At 38.1% G+C, this 7,500-nt stretch overlaps 1 protein-coding gene across 2 annotated transcripts in view; it reads right to left on the reverse strand.

Moving 5' to 3' along the window:
- Nucleotides 1-7,500, reverse strand: part of LOC135090223 (transcription factor GATA-4-like) — a 186,251-nt gene that overhangs the window by 144,553 nt on the left and 34,198 nt on the right. For both annotated transcript variants that reach the window (XM_063986733.1, XM_063986734.1), the window contains exon 2: nucleotides 4,293-4,366. The gene's annotated coding sequence lies outside the window, so the exon portion shown is untranslated. The remainder of the gene's footprint in view (nucleotides 1-4,292; nucleotides 4,367-7,500) is intronic.

The raw sequence follows: 7,500 nt of genomic DNA on the forward strand, positions 1-7,500 counted from the left end.
TAATAACAATAATAATAATAATAATAATAAAACTATTGAACTGGATTTGACTTAGATGCATAAATTAACTCCGGGGGAAGAATAGAGAGCTGGTGGGAAGTGAATACAACGTTTGAGTGTTCAATTAGATACACGAAAGACATTTGTTAACATCGATGTACAGGCGTTGACTCAAGATACGCTGTTTAAATAAGATTCGCATATAATGAAGGCAATAAATATGATATTGATGAGTGAAGGAGAATATTGCAATGAGATGAGTACGATATTTAAATTATTCATGTACGACAGAAATTAGATGAGTACGATATTTAAATTAGTCGAAGTACGTGAATGAAATGAGAAGTGTGGTATTCAAATGAGTCAGGTAAGATATTAATGAGCGAAGTATGATAATGATGAGTGAGGTACGATAATTAAAATGACAAGAGTAAGATAGTAAAATTAGTCGAGGTACGTGAATGAAATGACACAAATACAGTATTCAAATGAATCAGGTACGATATTAATGGGAGAAGTACGAGTAAAATGAGACGAGTAGTATGATTGAAAGAGAAATGCGACTGGAAAATCAACAAATACCACAACAATACATTACAAAATACAACTTACAAGGAAAAACCAAACAAATATTCACATTATGTAAATATATAGAAAGTAGTTAAGTAAATGAATTCAACAAACAACTTTAATTAAACAAACAAGTATTAATATTTCTAAAGGGAGGAAAAAAATGAACAGAATTATCAAGGTGTGTTCTTTTGGTGAGGGAGGTGTGAAGGACATGATAATTGATAAAAGGCAATGGAGGAATGAGTCATGATTCACCTACAATGAGTCAGTCAGTGGAAGAGTAAGTCCTAGAGTGAAAGTAAGGGAGAGAGTGAGTAAACTTGCCTCACCGTGAATGAGGAAGTGAGTTTGAGTGAGTGAATGTATGAGTGAATGAGTCAGTTATTTAGTCACTACTGCAGAAAGTGAGTGAGTGAGTGAGTGAGTGAGTGAGTGAATCAGTCCAGTCAGTTAACCATTATCCCCAGAATGTGAGTGAATGTTTGAAAGTGAGTAAGTGACGGAGTGAGTGAGAGAGGGAGTGAGTGAGTCAGTCAGTCATTACAATGTTTAAAAATGTGTGAGTGTATGAATAAGTCAGTAACCTTGAGTAAAATTAGTGAGTAATCGTCCTAGAGTGAGTGAATGAGTGAGGGAGAACTTGCATGTCAATACCCCAAAAAAACAGAAGTCAGTGAATCAGCACCCCGGAGTGAGTTAGTGCGTGAGTGAGTGAGTGCGTGAGTGAGTGCCCGCGGAGGCCAGGTCGTTTGCCTCTAATAGAATCGATCCTCTGTATTCATGGTCCAGAGAGAGAGAGAGAGAGAGAGAGATGAGAGAGAGAGAGAGGAGAGAGAGAGAGAGAGAGAGAGAGAGAGAGAGAGAGGAAGAGGAAGAGGGAGGAGCAGGGGAGGGGAAGGATAGGAACAGGCCTCGTCTCAGAGTTTCATTGTCCTCTGATTGCCATGTCGCCTCGCAGTTTCTCGTCTCTATTTCTCTATCGAGTTCCTGCGTCGTCTCACTCCCCGCACAAACAAGAGTGAGTGGCGAGCCTGTGTGGCGAGGGAGGGGTTGAACGTTTCACTCCACGCGTCGCCTCATGATCATGAAGCACTCTGTAGGCATTTATCTTTTTGTTATGTAGTCGCTTCTAGACATCATACTGGGGATGTTATGTTGTTTTAATCTTTTTTTTGTGTCTGGTAGCGATTGTGAAGATCTCTATCCACTCTGAGTCATTTATTTTCGTTTTCTATCCTCTTCTGTGTCTTTGGCAGGTTATTGTGATGGGCTTCATTCACTCCGACCAGTTTCCCTTTGTTTTTTACACTCGCTTCTAGACTTTGTACTTGGGAAATATATTGTTTTAATTGTCTTTTCTCTCTGGTAGTGATTGTGGATGTCTATATCACTCTTTGCCATTGCTTTTTGTTCTATACTTGCCAAATATATGGTTTGAGACCCTTTTTTTCTTTGTGGTATGCGATTGTGGAGCTACATACCACCCTGAGTAATTGCTTCTTGTTTTCATCCTCTTTTTCACTGTCACGTGATTGTGAGAACCTGAAGCTATAGTCATTTCACTTTGTTCCACACCATGCTAGGGAAATATGTGGTTTTAAACCCTTTTTTTTTTAATGTAGTCGGTGATTATGAAGTACATACCACTCTGGATGACTTACTTTTTATCCTACATGTACCTTTAGACACCATACTGATTCGAAATGGGAAAATTTGCTATTTTAATCCTTCTTTTTGTCCGGTGGGTGACCTGTGAAGACTCTGCACCACTCTCAGTAAGTTTTTCTGTGCTCTACACCCCACCTCTAAACACCTCACAGGCTAGAAAGGGGGTAACTCTAGTCTTTTAATCACTTTTCTCCCGGCGGGTGCTCGCGAGGACTCCCTAGGGTGGCTTTAGTGGCGTGAGTTGTTGCATACTTAATGGGCGGGACTTGTGACGCGCCGGGGGTCGATCCGCGCGGCACGATATGTTTGTACTGCCGCTGTGTTGACAAGTGTAGTGCGTCTGGCAGGGGGGACAGCACTACCGCCACCACCACTACTGCTGCCCCTTCTTCCTCCTCCTCCTCCTCCTCCTCCTCCTCCACCTCCGCTTACCAAGTGGTTAAAGAGGGAGTCGGTCTGATTAATTAATTGATCTTCACCTCCACAACGCCAATAGTGATCCAGCTATTTACGAGGCGACTGTCTTTCTTGTGTGTGTGTGTGTGTGTGTGTGTGTGTGTGTGTGTGTGTGTGTGTGTGTGTGTGTGTGTGACCTCCTGACTCTGAAAGTTCTGACCTTCAATAAAATGAAACATAATCTATTTACTCCTCTCTCGTGCACCACTAAGTCTGTCTGTCTGTCTGCCTGTCTGTCTGTCTGTCTGTCTGTCTGTCTGTCTCAATTACTCCGACCTTGATGTTTAGTAGTCTGTTCTGTGTTCCTTTATCAACCTTCCTTTATTCCTCCTCCTCCATTTCCCTACTTTCTTGTGTACTATTTTTCTCCCACCATTACTTCTATTTCCTACGCTCCTCCTCCTCCTCCTCCTCCTCCTCGGGGCATATTTAATAGTAAGTCATCGCGACCCACCAATGGCATCCGATGAGGTTTATGCAGCGCTAAAAATAAATGGGTGACTCCAGATTAATTTCTCCCTCCTCGTGTTACTCCAGGGAAGGATTAAGATAAGAGAGAGAGAGAGAGAGAGAGAGAGAGAGAGAGAGAGAGAGAGAGAGAGAGAGAGAGAGAGAGAGAGAGAGAGAGAGAGAGAGAGAGAGAGAGAGAGAGAATGTTGTTGTTGTTGTTGTTGTTGTTGTTGTTGCTAATTTTGTTTTTTGACATTCGCGTTTTTGGGGGTTTGTTTTGCTTGCAGTTATTGGTTTTAATTATTGTCAATCTGTTTATTATTGTTTTTTGTATGTTGTTGTTGCTGTTGTTGCTGTTGTTGTTGTTGTGGTTGTTGTTGTTGTTGTTGTTGTTGTTGTTTTTGTTCTTAGTACTACTACTTCTACTACTACTACTACTTCTACTACTACTACGACTACTATTACTACCACGACCACCACAATCACCACTCCCAGCCTCCAATACACAAGCATCTTAACGTTCCCTTAACGACCAGACATCATTGAGTCGAGTCACCCAGGCAGTTTCACCCACCACTCTCCACACTCATTCCCCCCCACACCCTCCCCCATTTACACCCTGCCCCACCCCCCCTACCGCCTTGGAAGCATGGGCGCAATATGAACCACACACAGACGCCAGCACACACTTAAACACAAGATTCGTACTAGCAACATAGACCATTAAGTGTGTTCCGAAGACATTACAAAGCCACACACACACACACACACACACACACACACACACACTCGCAGGCATTGATACGAGAATATACAGCCAAAGAGCCACTTGCGTTGCCTTGTGATAAGTACCACTGCACTCACCAAGAGGAAAAACAGAAAATGTAGTAACAACACATCTAACTGGAGGAGAAACATGGCAATAGGAAAAAAAAAAAAGAAAAAAAAGAACTCCACTGACAGAAGATAGATAAGAATATGTACTTGCATCATACAGACTCACTAGATACTCACCCCACTCCAGGCGTACACCAATTAAATAAGAGGATGAGTTACCGCACCTTCAGGTCACTGGGAAATTTAGAGAGCGAGGTGTGAAAATGTACAGGTTCCTAGATGCGAGGTAGATTGGAGGTAGTACTCACCGAGATGGAGCGACGAGGGAGGGAAAGGCTGGGTGTGGGGTGGGGGGGCACGAGCACTCAGCCGACCGTCACTCCTGCAGGAAAGAGGCGTTAGGGAATGTGTGTAACTACTGACGAAGAGAGAGAGAGAGAGAGAGAGAGAGAGAGAGAGAGAGAGAGAGCAATTGTTAACATGGGTCCTACTCTTTCAGGGAATCATGCAGGACTTAAAGCTAACGAAATAAAAATTGCTACTCCTTTTTTCAGTCAGCAACAAAGTTCGGGAATGCGTAATAAAATGCACCAGATCAGGGATAAGTCAGGGGATTTGACTGAGAGATTCCCTGAAGACGATATTAGCACGCACTGTAGCAAAAAAAAAAATAAAAAAATAAAATAATAAATAAATAAATAAAAATAAAAATCAATAATAATAATAATAAAAAAATAAATAATAATAAATAAATAAATAAATAAATAAATAAGTGTAAATGAAGGCGAAAGATTCAACCTTCGCCGTGTTAGTTTTGCCTTGCCTTCCCACAACACGAGTGTGCATCATGGCCCGGAAATTGGTCCAGTATAATTATCCTGAAAAACAAAAATCAAATCCATCTTGGAAAATTCACGAAGAAGAAAAATAATGTTGCTTCCATGAGAGAAAGAACCCTTAATAAAAACTTCAACCTAAAGTAGGAACCAATAGGAGCATTGGAAAATAATCGGATCGCTTGAGAAAGGATGAAGGCGGATTTAAAAGAGATCAGATACCATATATATAATCTTTGGTGCATTTAAACTACTGCAGGTATAGTATATAAAGAATCACGTGCATTTAAAAAGGATTAGATGAAGTATGTAAAGAATCACGTGAATTTAAAAGGAGTGAGATGCAAAAAGAATCACATACCACGTGTAAAGGATCAGATGCATTTAAAATATATCAAATACCGCATATAAAGGATCCGATCCGTTTAAAAAGGGATCAGGTACCGTATGTAAAGGATCCGGCGCATTTAAAAGGAATTAGATCAGTGTGTAAATTCTCAGTAAACATGAACAAGGAATCCAGCCCTACAGATAAGGGATTACGATAAGGCGCGCTGGGGTGACGGTGTAAGAAGATTAAGGAGGATTACATGAGTATAAACGCCATCAAGATAAAGAAACAATGGGATTTAGCGAGAATTGTTGTGCTGGAAACCTTGTCTGCTCACGTGCTTGAGTTAAGGGTTCAAAATGATATTGCTAGAAAACTGATGATGATAATAGTGATTGGAATTTACAGTTCAAGGAAATTTTTTAGTGCTGGAATCCTTGTTTGATGATGTGCTTGAGTTTAAGGTTCAAATTTTGTTGCTAGAAGACTAATGATGATAATAGTGGTTGCAGATTATAGTTAATAACTGAAGTTCAGGTGAGAAAAGTAAAAAAAAAAAAAATAAAAATCACAATAAAGACTGAAACTAATTTAGATTTTTTTTTTTTTCATATGCGAAACTCGAAAGCGAATAGAAATCAATAGGAAAAAAAGTAAAAATTATAATAGATCTCTCAAAAATGTACTAAAAAGATTGAACATATATGAACAAAAGCGCTACTGTTTTAATTTCAATCAGTTATATAAAATTAAAAGAAAGATGAACATCATGAAACATAAAAGAGAGAGAGAGAGTATATACAAATAAAACTGTCTTTCTAAATTCGGTAATCATATAAATAAAAAAAAGTAAAAAATAACAGTAGAAGTGTGAATATATACAAACAAAAGAAGAATTTTCTCGTTTTAACACACTATTATAAAACACAAAACTTATATAAAAATAGGAAAATTACAAAACAATAATATTCCAACAGTGAGGATATACAAATTGAAAAAAAAAATAAAAATTTTCAGTTTAAACACACTTTTAATGCAGAAAAAAAAAGAATGACAAAAAAATGTATATATATTTCCAAAGTGAGGACATACAAATAAGAAAAATAAAGACTTTGCAATAGAAAACACATTCTTACAACACACACCAAAATAATAATAATAATAATAATAATAATAATAATAATAATAATAATAATAATAATAATAATAATAATAAACCCAACAACAAATACTCCAACGAAAGAACCCTAAAAGACAAATAGACATCACAAAACAAACGCCAGAATACCGAAAAAAATAAATAAATAAATAAAACCAAGAAACATCCCAATAACACGATACTAGACTTAATACGAACACTGGAATAGGTAATCACTAATTGGCGAGGGTGGCTATTAGAGGCTAACGAGGACTAACGAGGGCAGCTGCGTAATGAGACCCTAACATTTTGTCTTGGTTCACGCCGCGCTGGAGATAACGAGAAGCAAGAGAGGACACGAGATTCACCAAAACAAACACCACGGCGTCGCTCATCTTGGGGCGCTAATAGATGCGGCGCCCTTACCTGTGTGGTGGTGGTGGTGGTGGTGTTGATGATGTTTTTGTTGTTGTTGCTGTTTTTTGGTGATAGTGATGGTACTGGTGGTGATGGTTGTAGTGGTGGTGGTGCTGGTGGTGGCGGTGTGCTGGTGGTGTTAGTGTTATTGTAGAAGTAATAATAATAATAATAATAATAATAATAATAATAATAATAATAATATTAATAATAATAATAACAACAACAACAACATGTTTTTACTATGATTATGGTTGGTTTTCATATTTATGTGCTTATCCTTAATTTGTTTTAACTATATATAATTTGTATTTAATTTCGTTCTCTCTTAATTACTTTTTTCCACTTTACTACTACTACTACTACTACTACTACTACTTTTGTTGCCCTTGTCCAGTGTCCCTCCTACATAAAAAAGCTACTACTAGTATTATTATTATTATAATTACTGCTTGTAGTAGTAATGATAGTTATAGTAGTAGTAGTAGTAGCAATAATAGTAGTAGTAGTAGTAGTAGTGGTGGTGGTAGTAGTTGTAGTAATAGAAGTAGTAGTGGTAGTAGTAGTAGTAGTAATAGTAGTAGTAGTAGTAGTAGTAGTTCATCATCATTACCATTATTCTTTCAAAATTTTCCTTGCCACTTTTCTGTCGTCTCGTTATATCCAATTAATGGTCATATTTTTTTTTTCGTTTAAACTAAGAAGAAGTAATTTTCCAACTTCTACATTTTTGGAGCACGTTTTACATAACCCAATTTTTTGCGTCGATTCCCCGGGTGGATTTCTTCTCACTC

The sequence above is a fragment of the Scylla paramamosain genome, chromosome 34, assembly GCF_035594125.1.
Source record: "Scylla paramamosain isolate STU-SP2022 chromosome 34, ASM3559412v1, whole genome shotgun sequence".
In the NCBI taxonomy this organism is placed as follows: Eukaryota; Metazoa; Arthropoda; class Malacostraca; order Decapoda; family Portunidae; genus Scylla; species Scylla paramamosain.